This window comes from Eublepharis macularius, chromosome 15, assembly GCF_028583425.1.
Source record: "Eublepharis macularius isolate TG4126 chromosome 15, MPM_Emac_v1.0, whole genome shotgun sequence".
Lineage (NCBI taxonomy): Eukaryota > Metazoa > Chordata > Lepidosauria > Squamata > Eublepharidae > Eublepharis > Eublepharis macularius.
In genome coordinates, this window is record NC_072804.1 from 59,366,544 (window position 1) to 59,389,586 (window position 23,043).

Here is a 23,043-nt window from a genome sequence, read left to right on the forward strand (position 1 = left end):
GGTGTCCAAAGGCATACTCATGAGTGGAGGGAGCACTGATTAATGCTGCCTCTCTTACAGATTGCTAGAGCAGCAGTGAGATAAGTTTCAGTGTGCCCCTGCACACTAAAACTGTCTCTCACTGCTCTACTAGCATTCAGCATGAAAAAGAAGCATTGCAAAAAGGCTTCTCCCGCTCATGGCATAAGAGACAGGCAGTGTGGTACAGTGGTTAGTGTCCTTCCCTCACTGTCCCTCCCACAATCCTGCCTGCAGTAAGTTTTCAGCATGTCCAAAGCCCCTGTGTGGGGCCGCAGAGATTCACACCCTTGCAGAACTGAGGAAAGGACACTAACCAATGAGCCACACTGCCCCTGTTATGCCATATTCTGAGCTCTACATCTAGAGGTATGTTCCTGGATGCGTAATCGCAGGGGGCATGTGGTGCAGCCAACATAAAATTGGTCGCAGTCACATATCAGGAGATAGATGACACTAGAGGTGCTGCAGGTGGAAAAAGATCTTGAACGTCGGTGAACTTAAAGTTAACTCGCTGCTGCTCTAGCAATCTGCAAGAAAAGCAGCATTAATAAATCCTCCCTCCACTCATGGCTTAAAGAAGAGGCAGGGCGGTATAGTGGTTAGTGCCCAAGGACACACTGAACATATTCTCACTGCTCTACCAGCATTCTGCTTGAAAAAGAAGCATTGCAAAAAGGCTTCTCCCACTCATGGCATAACAGAGAGGCAGTGTGGTACAGTGGTTAGTGCCCTTCCCTCAGTACTGCCAGGCTACAAATCTCCCCCCACCACCACCAATAGGGGAAGTGGATGCACTAAAAACTTATTGCAGGCAGGATTGTAGGAGGGACAGTTTTAGCGTGCAAGGACACACGGAAACTTAACTCACTGATGTTCTAGCATTCAGTAAGAAAAGCAGCATCAATAAACGCTCCCTCCACTCATGGCTTAATGAAAAGTCCAGGTGGTATAATGGTTAGTGTCCAAAGACAAACTGAAACTTAACTCACTGTTGCTCTAGAATTCTCCAAGAGAAGCATAATTAAATGCTCCCTCCAGTCATAGATTAATGAAGGGGCAGGATGGTACAGTGGTTAGTGTCCAAGTACACACTGAAAACTATCTCACTGTTGTCCTAGGATTCTGCATGAAAAAGAGTGCTGCAAAAAGTCTTTCCCCACTCACGGCATAACAGAGAGGCAGTGTTGCAAGTGGTTACTGTCCTTCCCTCATTTCTGCAAGGCTGCCAGTCTCCCCCCCCCACACACACACAAAATTACAGGCAGGATTGTAGGAGGGACAGTTTTGGTGTGTAAACACATATGGGAACTTCTCAATGCTGTTCAGGCATTCTTCAAGAAAAGCAAAATCAAAAAGAGTCCAGTAGCACCTTTAAGACTAACCAATTTTATTGTAGCATAAGCTTTCGAATATCAAGTTTTCTTCGTCAGGTGTCAGGTATATTGTAGCTTATGCCACAATAAAATTGATTAGTCTTAAAGGTGCTACTGGACTCTTTTTGATTTTGCCACCACAGACTAACACGGCTAACTGCATCTATGACCATTCAAAAAAAGCAGCATTAACAAACGGTCCCTCCACTCATGGCTTAATGAAGAGGCTGGGTGGTATAACGGATAGTGTCCAAGGACACACTGAACATGCTCTCACTGCTCTACTAGCATTCTGCATGAAAAAGAGCATTGCAAAAAGGCTTCTCCTGCTCATGGCATAACAGAGAGGCAGTGTCGTAAACTGGCTAGTGGTTATAGTGCTTAGTGTCCAAGGATACACTGAAAATTTTCTCCCTGTTCTACGAGCATTCTGCATGAAAACGAGCACACGATAACTCAAATAAAACAAACATTACAGATCAACGGTACAATCTGCATTTCATCTACTGCAAATTTAAAGCACAACTTAGAAGTACATTCTGAAAAGTTATGCTGGATAAGTTGAATCAATTATGAACAAATATCAAATAAGCATGAATTAACAACCCAACTTTCAAGGTTCACTTGTGCATGGGTGAGGGACGTTTATGGGATATGTGTTCATTGTAATTCTTACCCGTAGGAGCAGCAGGAGTTAAAGCCATGCTTTGAAGCAAGGCTTCCGCTTCCCTTCTCTTCTCTTCTTTTCAAGGTCAGGCTTTTCTTGTACAGCAAGAGCTTCTTTCTTCTGATCCATCTGGAAGTTTTAAAATGAAAATATTTATGTGGCAGTAGACAGTTTCAAAGTTCACTTCCAAGCAAAAAAGTGGAAACAGAAAGAAGAACATCATCTGTATTTCACGGAGAAAGGCCTGTTCTTGAGAGACTGAGTAACTCCAGCATCCTTTCAATTATCTAGCAAGAGAAACTGGGGAGGAGGTGGAAATAGGAGACAAATGGCCTGTCCCGCCCAGATCTTGACCTCACTCGAGGGTGGAGGGATTGAGAGTAAAGACTGGACCTTAGTAGCACCAAGGCTCTAGAAATGACCTTAAAACTAAAAAGGGAAGGAACAGACATTCTTTTCTATGCCTCCCGGCTTCCTTGCTTTCCCTGTCATCCCTTATAACACCCATTCAACTCTGAGAGAGAGCAAGGGATAGCACTTTAGTCTACGGTCCCTATCCTTTTTCCAAAGTATCTCTCAGAACCGTTTGGGTACATTACAGCCTTCATAGCCACAGAAAAACCCTCCTCCTAGATAATTCACTTTCGTACAGTTTGTGGAAAGCCAGGAGAACGGGAGACCCAGTGGGGTAGAGCGTTTACAGGATCTGAGAGACCCAAGTTTGAATCTTCTCTCTACCATGGAAGCTTTCTGAATGACTTTGGGCCTGGCACACTCTCAGCTTAACCTGCCTCACAGGGTTGCTGTGAGGATAAAACAAGAGTCAACGAGAACACCTTGGGGAGGAAGGCAGGGTATAAATGAAATAAAGCTATAAGGATTGCTGTACAAGGACTGCAGGCTAGTTGACTGTGCATGAGGAGTTGACTGTGCATGAGGACAGTCACAGGCTGATCTCAAAGCTACCCGCATGGCTCGGCCACTTTACTATTAAATATTGTGACCCCATGTGATATTCACATGTTCCCCCAATGCCTTCGGAATGATCTCAAGTGTAAAGCTTATTTTAAAATAAGCAGGACCTTTAAAGACAGAGTCATATCCTCCTATAGATTCTCTGCCAATGTAAGCGAAATGGGACAATCTGCTTAAAAAGGTACATGTAGAAATGGCATCTGAGACTGTGAGAGTGGGGAGACAAAAGAAGGCAAAGGAATAGAGTTGTGTAGAAAACGAAAGACTCTTTGCAGGGGGCCTGTCTCTGGCTTCAAAATTAATACCTTTGAAACTGCCGGTATGAGGTATGGGGAGGTGCCGAGAGAGAGGGAGGGAGGGAGGGAGGGAGGGAGAGATTCATTCCTGAGAAAAATGCAAGGAGGCGAGTTGCCACCATGCCATGCCGCATGATAAGTTTCCAACACTATTTTCCTCTGGTTCAGAAATAAAGATCTTGGCTGCACAACAAAAGGTTTTTTCAAAGGAAAAGGACCTGGGGTGGGGGTGGCTAGGAGATATAATAAACAAAGCCATTACAATCTGTGCACATGGCAACCTCTGAACATGTACTTAAATCAGCCCCTTTTCAATTTTCAGCAAAAACCAGCCTGCAATAGGAGACACCCCCCCTCCATTGGACACAGTTAGTATTAGATTATGAAAACATTACAATGTAAAGCCCCACAAAAAGAGAAACTGAGCAGGAGAAAGCAGGCATGAGGATCTTAACATGCCTTTCTCCCTCTTACTATGAGAAATGTAAGGAGCGGCTTCTCATGCCAGGGGGAGGCTGAGCTTTCAGATGCCCAAAGCCTGCCGAGAGAGCAGTGCCCATCCTGTTGTAGCCACTCCAGATGAGAGAGAGGCAAAGGCAGGAGAAAAGCTTCCCATGCCAGGGGGTGAGTTTTCAGATGCCCCAAGCCTGCAGAGCCAGCACTGATCCGTCTGCCATTGCCCCTCTTCCTGGTCCCAAGTGACCCCTGCCCTCTCCAGCCCTGCCCCTGCACACCCTGTGCTTGAGCTCCTACCTCCAGACAGGCTCACATGTAGCCCAGCAATTCAAACCGCATTCAAAAGGCAAACGGCTCTAAGGCAGGGAGACAAACGTCCCAGAGAAAGCCCAGGCCCCGCCTCTCCTCTCCTACGGAGCCTGAGAGGAACCAAACTGCCTCCAGATGTGGGCGGGGCCTGCTAAGCCCACCAACTAGCAGGGAGAGAGAAAAGCTCAAACCACGTGCAGCTGCTGCTTCAGGAATTAAAGGGACAGTTTAGTGCAGTGCGGGGCTGGGAAAGCTCTTTAGCTTCTTGCCACAGCCCTGTTTCAAAAGACTGAAGGAACTGCTGCCCTCAACTTCCAGAGATCATCGCTGGCATTTTTAGACAAGCCCAATTTTACCCTAGAAAAAACTTTCAGAAGCCTGTGGAGGGTGTGAGTATGTGCTGTGCCTTCCTCCCCTGGAAGGGGGAATGCTGGAATAGATTTGCTATGTTTTGAAGGAGCCCTGTCACGTCCATCATTTTGATCATGTTTCTTTACACTACAAAGAGGCATTAAATAGCATGTCAGGCTAGGATCTGGGACTCCCAAGCGGAATTCCTGGGCCAGCCACACCATCTCAGCCTAACCTACCTGACAAGGTTGGGGCGGGGACAATGGAGGACAGGCAGGGTGGTATAGAGGTTAGTGTCATAGGACACACTGAACATTTTCTCACTGCTCTACTAGCATTCTGCATGAAAAAGAGCATTGCAAAAAGACTTCTCCCACTCAAGGCATGACAGAGAGGCAGTGTGGTACAGTAGTTAGTGCCCATTCCTCAGTTCTGCCAGGCTGCAAATCGCCACCCCCCCCCACAGGGGCTTTGGACATAATAAAAACTTATTGCATTAATAAATTCTCCCTCCACTCATGGCTTAATGAAGAGGCAGGGTTGTATAGTGGTTATTGTCCAAGGAAACGTTGAAAATTCTCTCACAGTTCTACTAGCATTCTGCATGCAAAAAAACTTTTCCACCCATGGCATAACAGAAAGGTAGTGTTGTACAGTGGTTAGTGTCCTTCCCTCAGTTCTGCCAGGCTGCAAATCTCCCCCCCCCACACACACACAGGAGCTTTGGACATACTACAAACTTGTTGCAGGCAGGATTGTAGGAGGGACAGTTTTAGTGTGCAAGGACACACGGGAACTTAAACTCTCTGCTGTTCTAGCATTCTGGAAGAAAAGCAGCACTAAGAAATTCTTCCTCCATTAATGGCTGAATGAGGAGGCAGCTTGATATAATGGTTAGCGTCCAAGGACACATTGAAAATTTTCTCAGTGTTCTGCATGAAAAAGAGCATTACAAAAAGAATTTTCCTGCTCATGGCATAACAGAGAGTCAGTGTCGTACAGTGGTTAGTGTCCTTCCCTCAGTCCTGCCAGGCTGCATTTATCCCCCCCCCACACACACACAGGGGATGTGCACACACTAAAAACATACTGAAGGCAGGATTTTAGGAGAGAAAGTTTTAGTTTGCAAGGAAACAAGGAACCTTAACTCACTGCTGTTCTAGCATTCTGAAAGAAAAGCAGCATTTATAAATGCTCCCTCCACTCATGGCTTAAAGAGGAGGCAGGGTGGTCTAGTGGTTAGTTAGAGCAGTGAGAAAATGTTCAGTGTCACCTTGGACACTAACCACTATACCACACTGCCTCTTCATGGAGCCCTGAGTGGAGGGAGCATTTATTAATGCTGCTTTTCTTGCAGAATTCTAGAACATCGGTGAACTTAAACTTAACTCACTGCTGCTCTAACAATCTGCCAAAAAAGCAGCATTAGTAAATGCTCCCTCCACTCATGCCTGCGTGAAGAAGAAGTGTGGTATATTAGTGTCCCAGGACAGACACTAATGCAGAATGATAATAGAGCAGTGAGAGAGTGTTCAGTGTCTCCTTGGACACTAACCAATATACCACCCTGCCTTTTCACAAAGTTTTGCCTGCAATAAGTTCGGAGGGTGTCCAAAGGCATACTCATGAGTGGAGGGAGCATTGATTAATGCTGCCTCTCTTACAGATTGCTAGAGCAGCAGTGAGATAAGTTTCAGTGTGCCCCTGCACACTAAAACTGTCTCTCACGGCTCTACTAGCATTCAGCATGAAAAAGAAGCATTGCAAAAAGGCTTCTCCCGCTCATGGCATAAGAGACAGGCAGTGTGGTACAGTGGTTAGTGTCCTTCCCTCACTGTCCCTCCCACAATCCTGCCTGCAGTAAGTTTTCAGTATGTCCAAACCCACTATGGGAGGGGAGAGAATTGCACCGTGGCAGAACTGAGGGAAGGACACTAACCACTGTAGTACACTGCCTCTCTGTTATGCCATGAGTCTTTTTGCAATGCTCTTTTTCGCGCAGAATGCTAATAGAGCAGTAAGAGAGTGTTCAGTGTCTCCCTGGACACTAACCTGCCTCTTCACAAAGTTTTGCCTGCAATATGTTCTCAGTGTGTAAAAAGGCATATTCATGAGTGGAGGGAGCACTGATTAATGCTGCCTCTCTTACAGATTGCTAGAGCAGCAGTGAGATAAGTTTCAGTGTGCCCCTGCACACTAAAACTGTCTCTCACTGCTCTACTAGCATTCAGCATGAAAAAGAAGCATTGCAAAAAGGCTTTTCCCGCTCATGGCATAAGAGAGAGGCAGTGTGGTACAGTGGTTAGTGCACTTCCCTCACTGTCCCTCCCACAATCCTGCCTGCAGTAAGTTTTCAGTATGTCCAAACCCACTATGGGAGGGGAGAGAATTGCACCGTGGCAGAACTGAGGGAAGGACACTAACCACTGTACTACACTGCCTCTCTGTTATGCCATGAGTCTTTTTGCAATGCTCTTTTTCGCGCAGAATGCTAATAGAGCAGTGAGAGAGTGTTCAGTGTCTCCCTGGACACTAACCTGCCTCTTCACAAAGTTTTGCCTGCAATATGTTCTCAGTGCGTCCAAAGGCATACTCATGAGTGGAGGGAGCAATGATTAATGCTGCCTCTCTTACAGATTGCTAGAGCAGCAGTGAGATAAGTTTCAGTGTGCCCCTGCACACTAAAAATGTCTCTCACTGCTCTACTAGCATTCAGCATGAAAAAGAATTATTGCAAAAAGGCTTCTCCGGCTCATGGCATAAGAGAGAGGCAGTGTGGTACAGTAGTTAGTGTCCTTCCCTCACTGTCCCTCCCACAATCCTGCCTGCAGTAAGTTTTCAGTATGTCCAAACCCATTATGGGAGGGGAGAGAATTGCACCGTGGCAGAACTGAGGGAAGGACACTAACCACTGTACTACACTGCCTCTCTGTTATGCCATGAGTCTTTTTGCAATGCTCTTTTTCGCGCAGAATGCTAATAGAGCAGTGAGAGAGTGTTCAGTGTCTCCCTGGACACTAACCTGCCTCATCACAAAGTTTTGCCTGCAATATGTTCTGAGTGCGTCCAAAGGCATACTCATGAGTGGAGGGAGCACTGATTAATGCTGCCTCTCTTACAGATTGCTAGAGCAGCAGTGAGATAAGTTTCAGTGTGCCCCTGCACACTAAAACTGTCTCTCACGGCTCTACTAGCATTCAGCATGAAAAAGAAGCATTGCAAAAAGGCTTCTCCGGCTCATGGCATAAGAGAGAGGCAGTGTGGTACAGTGGTTAGTGTCCTTCCCTCACTGTCCCTCCCACAATCCTGCCTGCAGTAAGTTTTCAGTATGTCCAAACCCACTATGGGAGTGGAGAGAATTGCACCGTGGCAGAACTGTGGGAAGGACACTAACCACTGTACTACACTGCCTCTCTGTTATGCCATGAGTCTTTTTGCAATGCTCTTTTTCGCGCAGAATGCTAATAGAGCAGTGAGAGAGTGTTCAGTGTCTCCCTGGACACTAACCTGCCTCTTCACAAAGTTTTGCCTGCAATATGTTCTCAGTGTGTAAAAAGGCATATTCATGAGTGGAGGGAGCACTGATTAATGCTGCCTCTCTTACAGATTGCTAGAGCAGCAGTGAGATAAGTTTCAGTGTGCCCCTGCACACTAAAACTGTCTCTCACTGCTCTACTAGCATTCAGCATGAAAAAGAAGCATTGCAAAAAGGCTTCTCCCGCTCATGGCATAAGAGAGAGGCAGTGTGGTACAGTGGTTAGTGCCCTTCACTCACTGTCCCTCCCACAATCCTGCCTGCAGTAAGTTTTCAGTATGTCCAAACCCACTATGGGAGGGGAGAGAATTGCACCGTGGCTGAACTGAGGGAAGGACACTAACCACTGTACTACACTGCCTCTCTGTTATGCCATGAGTCTTTTTGCAATGCTCTTTTTCGCGCAGAATGCTAATAGAGCAGTGAGAGAGTGTTCAGTGTCTCCCTGGACACTAACCTGCCTCTTCACAAAGTTTTGCCTGCAATATGTTCTCAGTGTGTAAAAAGGCATATTCATGAGTGGAGGGAGCACTGATTAATGCTGCCTCTCTTACAGATTGCTAGAGCAGCAGTGAGATAAGTTTCAGTGTGCCCCTGCACACTAAAACTGTCTCTCACTGCTCTACTAGCATTCAACATGAAAAAGAAGCATTGCAAAAAGGCTTCTCCCGCTCATGGCATAAGAGAGAGGCAGTGTGGTACAGTGGTTAGTGTCCTTCCCTCACTGTCCCTCCCACAATCCTGCCTGCAGTAAGTTTTCAGTATGTCCAAACCCACTATGGGAGGGGAGAGAATTGCACCGTGGCTGAACTGAGGGAAGGACACTAACCACTGTACTACACTGCCTCTCTGTTATGCCATGAGTCTTTTTGCAATGCTCTTTTTCGCGCAGAATGCTAATAGAGCAGTGAGAGAGTGTTCAGTGTCTCCCTGGACACTAACCTGCCTCTTCACAAAGTTTTGCCTGCAATAAGTTCTGAGTGCGTCCAAAGGCATACTCACGAGTGGAGGGATAACTGATTAATGCTGCCTCTCTTACAGATTGCTAGAGCAGCAGTGAGATAAGTTTCAGTGTGCAGCTGCACACTAAAACTGTCTCTCACTGCTCTACTAGCATTCAGCATGAAAAAGAAGCATTGCAAAAAGGCTTCTCCCGCTCATGGCATAAGAGACAGGCAGTGTGGTACAGTGGTTAGTGTCCTTCCCTCACTGTCCCTCCCACAATCCTGCCTGCAGTAAGTTTTCAGTATGTCCAAACCCATTATGGGAGGGGAGAGAATTGCACCGTGGCAGAACTGAGGGAAGGACACTAACCACTGTACTACACTGCCTCTCTGTTATGCCATGAGTCTTTTTGCAATGCTCTTTTTCGCGCAGAATGCTAATAGAGCAGTGAGAGAGTGTTCAGTGTCTCCCTGGACACTAACCTGCCTTTTCACAAAGTTTTGCCTGCAATATGTTCTGAGTGCGTCCAAAGGCATACTCATGAGTGGAGGGAGCACCGATTAATGCTGCCTCTCTTACAGATTGCTAGAGCAGCAGTGAGATATGTTTCAGTGTGCCCCTGCACACTAAAACTGTCTCTCACTGCTCTACTAGCATTCAGCATGAAAAAGAAGCATTGCAAAAAGGCTTCTCCCGCTCGTGGCATAAGAGACAGGCAGTGTGGTACAGTGGTTAGTGCCCTTCCTTCACTGTCCCTCCCACAATCCTGCCTGCAGTAAGTTTTCAGTATGTCCAAACCCACTATGGGAGGGGAGAGAATTGCACCGTGGCAGAACTGAGGGAAGTACACTAACAACTGTACTACACTGCCTCTCTGTTATGCCATGAGTCTTTTTGCAATTCTCTTTTTTGCGCAGAATGCAAATAGAGCAGTGAGAGAGTGTTCAGTGTCTCCCTCGACACTAACCTGCCTTTTCACAAAGTTTTGCCTGCAATATGTTCTGAGTGCGTCCAAAGGCATACTCATGAGTGGAGGGAGCACTGATTAATGCTGCCTCTCTTACAGATAGCTAGAGCAGCAGTGAGATAAGTTTCAGTGTGCCCCTGCACACTAAAACTGTCTCCCACTGCTCTACTAGCATTCAGCATGAAAAAGGAGCATTGCAAAAAGGCTTCTCCGGCTCAAGGCATAAGAGACAGGCAGTGTGGTACAGTGGTTAGTGTCCTTCCCTCACTGTCCCTCCCACAATCCTGCCTGCAGTAAGTTTTCAGTATGTCCAAACCCACTATGGGAGGGGAGAGAATTGCACCGTGGCAGAACTGTGGGAAGGACACTAACCACTGTACTACACTGCCTCTCTGTTATGCCATGAGTCTTTTTGCAATGCTCTTTTTCGCGCAGAATGCTAATAGAGCAGTGAGAGAGTGTTCAGTGTCTCCCTCGACACTAACCTGCCTCTTCACAAAGTTTTGCCTGCAATATGTTCTGAGTGCGTCCAAAGGCATACTCATGAGTGGAGGGAGCACTGATTAATGCTGCCTCTCTTACAGATAGCTAGAGCAGCAGTGAGATAAGTTTCAGTGTGCCCCTGCACACTAAAACTGTCTCCCACTGCTCTACTAGCATTCAGCATGAAAAAGGAGCATTGCAAAAAGGCTTCTCCGGCTCAAGGCATAAGAGACAGGCAGTGTGGTACAGTGGTTAGTGTCCTTCCCTCACTGTCCCTCCCCCAATCCTGCCTGCAGTAAGTTTTCAGTATGTCCAAACCCACTATGGGAGGGGAGAGAATTGCACCGTGGCAGAACTGTGGGAAGGACACTAACCACTGTACTACACTGCCTCTCTGTTATGCCATGAGTCTTTTTGCAATGCTCTTTTTCGCGCAGAATGCTAATAGAGCAGTGAGAGAGTGTTCAGTGTCTCCCTGGACACTAACCTGCCTCTTCACAAAGTTTTGCCTGCAATATGTTCTCAGTGTGTAAAAAGGCATATTCATGAGTGAAGGGAGCACTGATTAATGCTGCCTCTCTTACAGATTGCTAGAGCAGCAGTGAGATAAGTTTCAGTGTGCCCCTGCACACTAAAAATGTCTCTCACTGCTCTACTAGCATTCAGCATGAAAAAGAAGCATTGCAAAAAGGCTTCTCCCGCTCATGGCATAAGAGAGAGGCAGTGTGGTACAGTGGTTAGTGCCCTTCCCTCACTGTCCCTCCCACAATCCTGCCTGCAGTAAGTTTTCAGTATGTCCAAACCCACTATGGGAGGGGAGAGAATTGCACCGTGGCAGAACTGAGGGAAGGACACTAACCACTGTACTACACTGCCTCTCTGTTATGCCATGGGTCTTTTTGCAATGCTCTTTTTCGCGCAGAATGCTAATAGAGCAGTGAGAGAGTGTTCAGTGTCTCCCTGGACACTAACCTGCCTCTTCACAAAGTTTTGCCTGCAATATGTTCTGAGAGCGTTCAAAGGCATACTCATGAGTGGAGGGAGCACTGATTAATGCTGCCTCTCTTACAGATTGCTAGAGCAGCAGTGACATAAGTTTCAGGGTGTCCCTGCACACTAAAACTGTCTCTCACTGCTCTACTAGCATTCAGCATGAAAAAGAAGCATTGCAAAAAGGTTTCTCCCGCTCATGGCATAAGAGAGAGGTAGTGTGGTAGAGTGGTTAGTGTCCATCCCTCACTGTCCCTCCCACAATCCTGCGTGCAGTAAGTTTTCAGTATGTCCAAACCCACTATGGGAGGGGAGAGAATTGCACCGTGGCAGAACTGAGGGAAGGACACTAACCACTGTACTACACTGCCTCTCTGTTATGCCATGAGTCTTTTTGCAATGCTCTTTTTCGCGCAGAATGCTAATAGAGCAGTGAGAGAGTGTTCAGTGTCTCCCTGGACACTAACCTGCCTCTTCACAAAGTTTTGCCTGCAATAAGTTCTGAGTGCGTCCAAAGGCATACTCATGAGTGGAGGGAGCACTGATTAATGCTGCCTCTCTTACAGATTGCTAGAGCAGCAGTGAGATAAGTTTCAGGGTGTCCCTGCACACTAAAACTGTCTCTCACTGCTCTACTAGCATTCAGCATGAAAAAGAAGCATTGCAAAAAGGCTTCTCCCGCTCATGGCATAGGAGTGAGGCAGTGTGGTACAGTGGTTAGTGCCCTTCCCTCACTGTCCCTCCCGCAATCCTGCCTGCAGTAAGTTTTCAGTATGTCCAAACCCACTATGGGAGGGGAGAGAATTGCACCGTGGCAGAACTGAGGGAAGGACACTAACCACTGTACTACACTGCCTCTCTGTTATGCCATGAGTCTTTTTGCAATGCTCTTTTTCGCGCAGAATGCTAATAGAGCAGTGAGAGAGTGTTCAGTGTCTCCCTGGACACTAACCTGCCTCTTCACAAAGTTTTGCCTGCAATATGTTCTCAGTGTGTAAAAAGGCATATTCATGAGTGGAGGGAGCACTGATTAATGCTGCCTCTCTTACAGATTGCTAGAGCAGCAGTGAGATAAGTTTCAGGGTGTCCCTGCACACTAAAACTGTCTCTCACTGCTCTACTAGCATTCAGCATGAAAAAGAAGCATTGCAAAAAGGCTTCTCCCGCTCATGGCATAAGAGACAGGCAGTGTGGTACAGTGGTTAGTGTCCTTCCCTCACTGTCCCTCCCACAATCCTGCCTGCAGTAAGTTTTCAGTATGTCCAAACCCACTATGGGAGGGGAGAGAATTGCACCGTGGCAGAACTGAGGGAAGGACACTAACCACTGTACTACACTGCCTCTCTGTTATGCCATGAGTCTTTTTGCAATGCTCTTTTTCGCGCAGAATGCTAATAGAGCAGTGAGAGAGTGTTCAGTGTCTCCCTGGACACTAACCTGCCTCTTCACAAAGTTTTGCCTGCAATATGTTCTCAGTGTGTAAAAAGGCATATTCATGAGTGGAGGGAGCACTGATTAATGCTGCCTCTCTTACAGATTGCTATAGCAGCAGTGAGATAAGTTTCAGGGTGTCCCTGCACACTAAAACTGCCTCTCACTGCTCTACTCGCATTCAGCATGAAAAAGAAGCAAACTGTAAAGCTTAGATAAAATCCAAACTGAAACATAGCAATAAACTCATTAAAAATAAACAGCTGCAGGCAATCAATCAAAAGCTGGAGACTCAAAAAAATCACTATACAGGACACGGCCTAATACCACTGGGAATGTTGTTTGGACCATCTTCCCCCTCTATTTTTTCTTTGGACAGCCTCACAACCATCAGATGAAATCACAATGTCTCTGCTTAAGACTGTTGTCCAAGCAGAGGGTCTTTTGGACAGTCTGAGCAGCAGACACACCTCGCTCAGCACACCTTGCTTTGAACCTTATTTCAAAGAACAGAAGTGAAACAGGGTGCTCTAAAAAGTGGCACTTACTGAAGTGGAATCATTGCACTTGAGCTTCTTGATCAAAATCGTTACTGGGAAGATTTTTATAGCGTTTTCATATAACTCTTAAAGCAGACTACAAAATCCATTAAAATGCAAATTAGCAAAAATGCCTTCCTCCACAATATCTACATGAAATCAGGTTCAAATCATCTAAGCAGAGGCTAAATGGCCCTCTGACAGCAATGCTGATTCTATGAACCAAAGCAGAGCATGAGGGGGAGGGCAGGAAGGGTTGCATCAGTGCATAGTTCTCGTGGCCCTTTCTTACATGCCCAGGGAGATGTCAATCACCATTTGGGAGTCAAGAAGCAATTTTCTCCAAGCCAGTTTGGCCAGGAATCCAGGATGTTTTTTGCCGTCTTCTGGGCATGGAGCAGGGTTCACTCGGGGTGTAGGAGGGTTAGTTGTGAACTTCCTGCATTACGCAAGGGGTTGGACTAGATGACCCTGGAGATCCCTTCCAACTTCCTCCAAGCAGCAAGAAATATTTGTATTCGTATGTGGTAGGGTGCTTTCATTGTCAAAACCAGAATTGTCTAGAATAAAAATAACATTGTGGGTAAAACTTTCAATTTAATCATGGCTCCTTTTCCCCCAAAATTGACAAGTTGATTTTCTCCCATCTCACTAGATCGCTTATAATTTCATTCCAGTTCTTAATATAATTATTTTGATACAACATACAATTCATATTTTCAAAACAATACCCAAATATTGTACTTTTTTCTCAATTCCAACTCAGCCATTCTCTCAAGTTCTATTCAAATATTTGTATTGAAGAATGGAGAGCGCATCACTATCATATCTGTATCTTCATTTCATATACACTTTTATATAAATTATTACACTGATCAAGGAGAAAGTGCTTAAGTAAAAAGACAGCAAAGTATTTACCGACTCCATGGCTGAAAGTAGCAGTTAGCAGGCCGTGGATAAAATCCAAAAGGACGTCCCCTCCTCCAACCAAGTTCTGTATCCTGAAAGGCAAAAGTTAGCTGGTATAAATATTAAGACTTGTAGGCCGACCCTCGGGGGCGGGGGGGGGGAGCATGTTAAAATTACTCTGCCTGATAAATCCATAAAAATCTCTTCTGAATTCTATTCTTGCGGTGCTTTGCTATTTCGACAGCCCATTATTAGGACGGGTAGAAAAACACTGCCAAGAGGGAGTGTAATTAAAGTGTCATAAATATATATTAGTGATAGAAAAGGGTTTCCTGGCTCGAGGCCTGACCACAGGTCCCTTCACAAATGACCGCAATCTCACTGTCACGGTTGTGCTCCTACCTCCAAGATGCAATTTCTTCTCAGAAAAGGGTTCAGATTCAAAAACAGAGAAGAGTGCAAATAATAGTTGACAAAATCCTGTCAAAAATCCAGGCTAAAATGAAGACATTTGCCTTCCTTGTTTGGGGCAGAGAGCATTTAAAAACAAAAAACATTGCCATTTAATTTGCACAAACCCTTGCAATGATGCTGATTGCAATAACACAGTAGGCTGCAATAAGTTTTACAAGACCAGAAAATTGGACACAATGCTCACAAGAATCAAGAGAAAGGGATACAATTTCTCCTACAAAGAAAAAAAATTACCACTGCAAATAAACTTTGAATTTATTTACTGTCCAAGTTTAAAAACACAAGCAGTAACCGATGCTATCAACCCAAGTTGGTGCTTACAAATGTGCGTTATGTGCCATCAAGTCACTTCCGACCGATGGCAACCCTATGAAGGAAGGACCTCCAAAACGTACTATTGTTAATTGAGTTGGTCAGATCTTGCAAACTAGTGGAAGAGGCTTCCTTTATTGAGCCAAGCCATTTCCTTTTAGTTCTTCCTCTTCTCCCACTGTCTTGCACATTCCCTAGCATTACTGCATTTTCCAGTGAGTCTTTCTTCTTAATTGTACCTACTTTACAACTATCCCATACTAGCCATTCACTACAAACAGTAAGAGGAGAAATAAAATACCCCCTCCTTTTAAAATATTACCCTTATAGATTTAAAAAAAACCTAACCACTACCAAAAAGAATATCTGCTGTCTGCTTTTACTATTCTAGAAGAAGCAGAGAAGCCAGCTGTTAAGTAAAAAAAGCCAACACTAACTTATAAAAGGAAAAGATTTGTGCATTTGAAAGCTACATGTACAATCTTTACTAGAGAAAGAATGCAGGAAAAATTACATTTGAGCAATGCAATAATTAGGGCTACGGAATGGTCTGAAGGTACCTGATGCAGTTCTGTTGCAGGTTTAGTTTGGCAAGAGCCCTTGGAAGGGAGAACACGTGTGACCCCTACGTAATCCTCCAAGGAAAGCATTAAATTTGACAAAAACAATACAAGTGAGAGTCCCCATCTTCAGAGGCAAGCATTCATATGCTCACTAAGCTACAAAGCTCTGAGAAATTAGCTTCAATTGTGCATCTTGATAGTGAAACCACCATCAATGCTGTAGAGCAAGAATTGTAAAGTACTTTGTACAGCTAGACATTTAAACAATAAAGAGGTTTGATGCTTTCAGAGAGACAATGAACAACATATCCTTCCCCAAACCAGCTATGCCATTTAGCCAAGGAAGAATTCTCTCGGGTTTGAAAAATAACTAGTTTTCTTGTAACTATGGGTGGAAACCACTGCATGGCAATGTCTGTGTATTTGCCTAATTCCAACCACGTCATATATGCCAGTACAACAGAGTCAAGAGCATTGATAAAATATGAAATTGAACTCACGTGCTGCAATGCATACAAGCTGATCTCGACAGCAGAAGGATAAAAACTATGCCAAGCCAAGTACAGAACAGTACATTTTACAAAAAACAAAGCAACATGCATTTTTAATGTTGCACTTCTATTTCTGTTAGCTGCCGGGGGGATCTTTTGTGGTTCTAAAGAGAAAGCAGGCTGTGTGCCATATTGAGAAGAAAACAGAGCAGGTAAAACAACACATTTGATCATGCCAACCAGGCACAACCAGTTTGTGGTATTGGTTAAGCGTGTGGATTTGGTTCCACTTGAAGCCAGCTGGGTGACCTTGGGTCAGTCACAGCTCTTTCAGAGCTCTCTCAGCACCACCTACCTCACAGGGCGATTGTTGTGGGGACAATAGCAACATACTTTGTACACCGCTCTGAGTGGTGTAAAGTTGTCCTGAGGGGTGGTATATAAATCCTATGTTATTGTTATTGTTGTTGTTGTTATACAGGCTTACAAAGATTACAGAACTTGCAAAAATTACACTTTTTAAGGCACAATTTTTAAGTCTCCGCCACTCTTCTTTGATTGTTGTGTTGTATATTCCCCTAACTCATGAGGTTATCTTGCTTTACCTTCACAACAACGCTGTGAGGTAATAAAGACAAGGAGAGATTCTCCCCAAGGTCTATAGTGAGCCCAATATAGTGCCTTAATATAAATTTGAATTCAGGTCTTCACAGTCAAATATTCTATGCCTGTATTTTTAAATTCTTCTATGAGCTTCTGAAAGGATTTGAGTTAAGCTCTTAGTTACACAAAACTTCAGTCTATGACATCTGAACAGTACGAGGTGCTCACAACTCAAGAAGTTTAACGTCACTGGGTTGGCACATCAATGCTGGGCTGTTAGTCACCATTCTAGTATTAAGAACTGATATTTTATTCTGCAGTCCCAGATCCCATTTATGCATGTATTTTCAAAAGATGTAGGGCAGAAAATTTTGTGGTATTTAGTTTTCTACAGCAAATTTTCCATGACTAAAGATTCATTGTTTCATCAAACTAACAACAGTGAACGAATGCCACTGCCAACACAGTATTAAGCAAGTTCGGCAGTGTCCAAGTTGAGATTAATGTTTCTACATGACTATCCCTAGAAAGAATGTATGAGTGTGTACAGGTATGTTTTATTGACTTGAAAATGGGGCGCAGTGGCACAAACGCATACAATAATCCAAATTAAAAAATCAAGTTTTTAAACTGGCTGCTGCACAAGTCAAATCAAAACTGAAATTCAGATTTTTATCTATGTCTCATCTCACATGGCAAATGGGATACTTCGATCACCGACCTGATATGGAACTAACAAGCAATGCGAATGATGCTGAGGAGGGTGAGAGTCCAACAGAGGCCTCCCTACAAGACGGTTGCATTCTGTTGAAACAGATGAGTAGGAAACTTTTTATGCTCGTTTTGTGGTGTGCTAAAGTTAGTGTTAATCAATTTTAGCACGCCCCAAATCAATCAATTTTTTTCAAAGATTTAAACAATGTAACAGAAGTGCATGCAATATTGCCTTAAACTTTACAAGTATTACTCGAATAACAATAATTTCCAGATAAAGTTTGAATGTAAATGTAAAAAATAAAACACACTGTTTTTTTCCATAATCAAATATTTCAGTTCAAGAATTTGTTGCTAGGGGGCATAAAATGAACATGGGGTATATTTAAAGGTTTACTAAATGAAAGTCAAAACAAATGTGCTAAAACAGATCACATTCTGTTTAGAGCATCCAAATGTTTTGCAGAGAAATTCTGGAAATGTTTTATTTTCAGAAATCCCGCATCTTTTTCCCCCCTCTCACTCAGGACAATGTTTTCACACTTTACAATGCTTCCTTGCCAGGTCTGAGAACGAATGCTGCTGGGACACCTGGAACGGTGTGCATACTGGTGGTGGTGGACAGCGCTAGCAATTCGTAGCTGACTGATGGTGCTGGAGTCTGCATAGTGATTTAGGTCTTCTTTGGAAGTCTCTCACCCAATTAGTAACCGAGGCTAACCCTGCTGAATGTCCAAGATCTGAAGAGGTGGGGCTTGCCTGCGCTATCCATGTCAAGGTACCATACATATTACTCACATTTATTGGGGGGGGGGGGGAACAGTAACTCTCTGTAGTATTGTGGGTCAGGACAGTGTTTCAAACATGGTTGACAGTCTTTACCGAACAGCCACGTTTGCTGAACAAATCTATACATGTCCTGGATCTACAGCACATTGTAATGGGAGCTTTTGCTCACATTTTATCTGCAAGCCTGAATCAAGGCCATATATGACACCGCTTGGTATTTTTTAGTAGAAATTAGCTCTTTTCAAAATTTACTTACAAACTACGTCCTCCAAAGGGTCTTATTTTCTGACCGCCTCCAATGCTTAGCAGCTCTAATATGGACTCTGAAATTAAAGAACTAGGAGGCACTTTCTTCACCAGCACCACCAACAGTGAGGTTATTAACTAGAACAGAGGATATTTGAGGAAAGAGAAATGCGCCTTGTGTGTCTTACTTAATGGTGTCCAGTTTTAAGAAAACATCAACAAGTAAAACAAATTAATTGCTCAAAGCTTCACACCAGTCCACCTTAGCCAAGAACTCAGAAGGCACACCCCAGAAGGTCACTGAGCACCCAATCTTCCCCCTTAGCTTGGCCTCTCTCTGCAGATCAAGACAGCCACGAGCTGATCAGTGTTGGCCACCTGATTTCCCCATCGTGGAACACATTCAGATGCTTTGGTTAGGGCTGCTGAGTCCCACGAACAGTCACTGCCTGGCACATGTGTCAACCTGTCCCACACTGAACACCACTGCCCTAACACAGAGACCAAAATAATCAATGGATGTCAAACAGGCACACACAACGCCCCCATTAACAAGCAGCCTAGGATTTATACAACACAAGGCAGAATTAAAAACACATAACACCAAACCACCCTTTGGTCAAGCTTCTCTGACAAGTCTGAAGAGTCTCACATGGAAGCCTTTTTAGGCTGAAGTTCACTGCCTTTCCAGCATACCGCATGTGCTTTGCTCCACTTCTCCCCTCCCCCCACTCAACACCAGAGAATATAATGGCCTTTAAACCAATCAGGGATATTTGCAAGCTTCACAAAAAAGAATTTAGTAACATGCAGTGGCCTGGTCAGCTTTTGCCTCCAAAGCTAACTCCCATTACTCTAAATGAACCCTCAAAGCAGCACACACCCATGAACCTGAACACTACGGGGAGCCCTAAAAAGAAGGCTTGCCTAAGCAAGACACGTGGCAGCACCTTGGTGATAGTAGACAAAAAGGAGAACACTCTCACATTCCTGACAAGGCAACAAGAGCAAACCACACTCAGGTCCTGAATGTTAAATTCATTTAAATATTGCATAAAACCAATTCTCTAGAAGGATTTATCCCTAAAAGGGCAAGGGAAATATAAAACTAAAATTCTTCCATTACTCGTATTGCTTTGAATTAAAAAGAGGAGGTAGACACAGCTTGCTTGTGTACATGAGTAGACAAAGCATTTGCAGTTCAATGACCTGGAAAAATGCTCACATGTGGCTCACAGCCACAACTCTGTCTTTGGGTGCTACAACTCTGAAGATGCCAGCCACAGCTGCTGGCGAAACGTCAGGAACTACAATGCCAAGACCACAGCTATACAGCCCGAAAAATCCACAACAACCATCATTCTCCGGCCGTGAAAGCCTTCGACCACAATTCAGTGTTTGCACAAAATGAAGCACTGACGTCTGGACTAAATGAAGCTCCTCCCTCTAAATCAAGCCTTCCAAGCCACTTTTTTATCAATAGAAAATTGTCTCAAAATAGCCTCTTCATTCTTGAGAAAGAAATCCTGATTTAGCATGATGCTCTGAACAATTATACTGCATTGAAATTGGATGGTCTAGCTGTTTTGCTGCCACAAACTAACAAGGCAAACTCCTTTGAAGCCTCACACAAGCCAACTGATCCCAACACCAAAAGGAGATGTTTACCAGTGCAATCCTACACAGAGTTACACCGGTCTAAGCCCATTGAAGTCAATGGCCTTAGACTGGAGTAACTCTCCATAGGATTGCACTGTACATTTACTAGCAAAGGAATGTTTTGGTTGCACCCTCCCTCTCTCCCCCCCCCAATTGCATCTTCTCTCTCCTCCCCTCCTCTTCTATATTTGACCAGTTTCTGTACCATGCATCTGACGAAAAGAACTTGATTCTCGAAAGCTTATGCTACAATAAACTTGGTTACTCTTAAAGGTGCTACTGGACTCTTTTTGATTTTCCTTTAAATCAAGCCTTCCAAGCCACTTTTCACTCTTCATTCTTGAGAAAGAAATCCTGATTTAGCATGATGCTCTGAACAATTATTTTTTTTCCTTTTTTTCCTTTTACAATGAGATGCCCAAGCCTTGAGAAAACTTTGAAGCAAATATTCTTTAAGAAAAGCTGGAAGTGATTTGCTTAAGGCCACTTAGTCTTTAATATCCAATTTTCTGCCAATATTGGCTCCCAAAGCTATCTACAATAATTAAAATCCACCACAAAGATAAAATGTATTAGTAAATCGACACCTGTTTGGGGCATGTTCTGAATGCCCTCCTCCTTGAGGCTTGTCTGGCACCTGCTTCACTTTCTTTTAGGCGTCAGGCTAAAACACACAAGTTTGTCCATGCTTTTTAAGGGGTGGGTAGGTGGGTGGGTTTGCCAGATTTTTAATGGTCTGATTCTGCTTTATGGATAGGTCTTATGCTGCTTATGTCCAGTGGCTGGCTTTTAATGGCTTGTTGGAATATTAGGGTGATTTTACTGGTGAGCTGCCTCGAGCAGGACTCTGAAGAGGCGGCACAGAAACCTTGTAAATAAATGAAATTCTGCATACATTTAAAATACTACATTGACAGTAGCACTACATGCTATTGCAACATTTATGCCATTTAGGAGGATGGGAATGTCACAAATCCCAAAGAGCCAACAACACCCAACGAGTTGGGAATCTCTAGTCTGACCAAACAACTCTCCACCCATCACTTCCAAAGAGATGCAAGCAAAAACTCATCATTTTTCAACTGTGGAGTTAACCCCAAGAGGTTTCTAGCACACAAGAGGCATGCATGGCTCTGACAGAACCCCAAGCAAGGGAGATGCTTCAGGATGTGAAATTGAAAGAGTGAGTTACATACCGAGGTTGTACCAGACGCTCATCTCACCGGTGAGGGTTCTTGCTGTAATAATGGTTTGCCTCTCCTGCAAAGTCATCCAATTCCATTTTGCAATGCAGCTTCATGTGGAATTTTAGATCATGATCTTCATCCCAGGCTCTTACTTTGATTCTGTCAATGGAGATATGGCACTCATTGAAAACGACACACAAGGAAAAAGACTGTGGTTCCAAGACACTGCAGCCACAAGGGCAAGAGCACAACACCCCCTCAGACCCTCAGTGTCAGAGTACCCCAAACGTGGGCTGAACTGTTCGGCCTGGATGTCAAAGGCCGTCTAGAAGAAAAAACCTCTCACATTTTAAACTCTGTCCTTCCTGCCAGGGGCCCAGGGCAGCACACACAATTTGCTAAACCAGATTTGGTATGGGCAACGTCTTCTTTGCCTTATAGGCAGGTTAAGCAGACAACAAAGAACTAGCCAGTGAGCCCCTGGGCCCATGGTGTATCTCACAGAGCTGTTGTGCAGAAGAAACAGAGGAGAACAACGTATGCTGCTTTGGGCCTCCAATGGGGAGAATGGTGAGATATAAATGAAACAAACAAACTCATGGAGCAGGGTAGCAGGGAGAATAAAATGTTTAGGCAAATGCCTTGGGCCCTGACCAGGATGGCCTAGGCTAGCCTAGTCCCAGAAGCTGAGCAACACTGCCCTGGTCTATTACATGGCTGGGAGACCACCGAGGAAGTCTTAGGTCGCTACACAGAGACAGGCAATGGCAAACCACCACTGTCCACCTCTTGACTTGAGAACTCTATGAGGGTTTGCTGTCTGTCAGCTCTGCACTTCCCACTCAGTGACTTGGAGACAGAACCGAAAGCTCATGAAGTGATCCTGTGCACCTCTGCAAAGAGAAAGTGAAAGGCTTCTTGGGGAGGACGTGGGATAGCCAGGGGCTTTCAAGTACCTGTTCAAAAGCAACTGCCATAAAGCCACAGCTACGCTATTCTATGACATTGCTTTGTTTTCTTACAGGAACTCAGCAGGTGGCCTGGAGTCAGCTGCTCCACTGGGGCCCACCTCCCCAGCTGTATTGTGGGGACAATAATATACCGACTTTGTTCACTGCTCTCTAAGCAGGCACCAATCTGTCCAGAAGGACACTACATGAGCACACTGCTGTTGTTGCTGTAGTTACCTCTACTTCGTGCATAATTTTTAAAACCTCCATCATGTCCCCCTTGACTTCTCTCTTTTAAAAAATCATTCCTTATCATGGGAAATAGTTGTCTGTGCTGCTTGTAGATGAACTGAAGTTCATCTGGGTGGGCCAGTAAACATCTGAGTAAAAATGTCACATTCCCTCATTAGAACACTGAAAAAGGCAGAAAAACCCTGAAAGCCAACGAGAGGACACAATTTTGCCCACAAGCAAGGGGTGCTGAGCAGTAACCAGCATTGACCGGATGGCCCTTTAGGAATTTGGAAGGGAACTTGATACAAGTGAAAGCTTGAGCAGCAATCCTTGGTGCCCAGCAGCTTGTTAGGGTCAGGTTTAATAATCATGAAAAAGGCTCATAAACAGACAGCAGTTTCAGCAGTAAAAACTGGTGTGACCTTGTGGTTAAGGGGACCTGGAAGTAGCAAGCTAGAGAAAGCATGAAAGAGCAAATGGAGCAGTGCAAAGACTAATCGCCTCCATTCATTCCCAGGAGCCTCAAGAGAATCTGCTCTCATCTCTTTAAAACATCTCCACTGATCCTTGTCAC

The 23,043-nt window shown here is 44.6% G+C and overlaps 1 long non-coding RNA gene across 2 annotated transcripts in view; it reads right to left on the minus strand.

The window, feature by feature from the left end:
* The window catches only part of LOC129343094 (uncharacterized), a 36,286-nt gene extending 14,910 nt beyond the window's left edge, over positions 1 to 21,376 (minus strand). The window contains exons 1-3 of one of the 2 annotated variants that reach the window (XR_008598273.1): positions 21,295 to 21,376; positions 14,257 to 14,339; positions 2,071 to 2,190 (exon numbers count right to left, since the gene is read on the minus strand). This is a non-coding gene — a long non-coding RNA (uncharacterized LOC129343094). Of the gene's footprint in view, positions 1 to 2,070; positions 2,191 to 4,085; positions 4,168 to 14,256; positions 14,340 to 21,294 lie in introns of those variants that run through there. The other variant, XR_008598274.1, reaches the window with a different exon arrangement.
* Between the last annotated feature and the right edge of the window lie 1,667 nt (positions 21,377 to 23,043).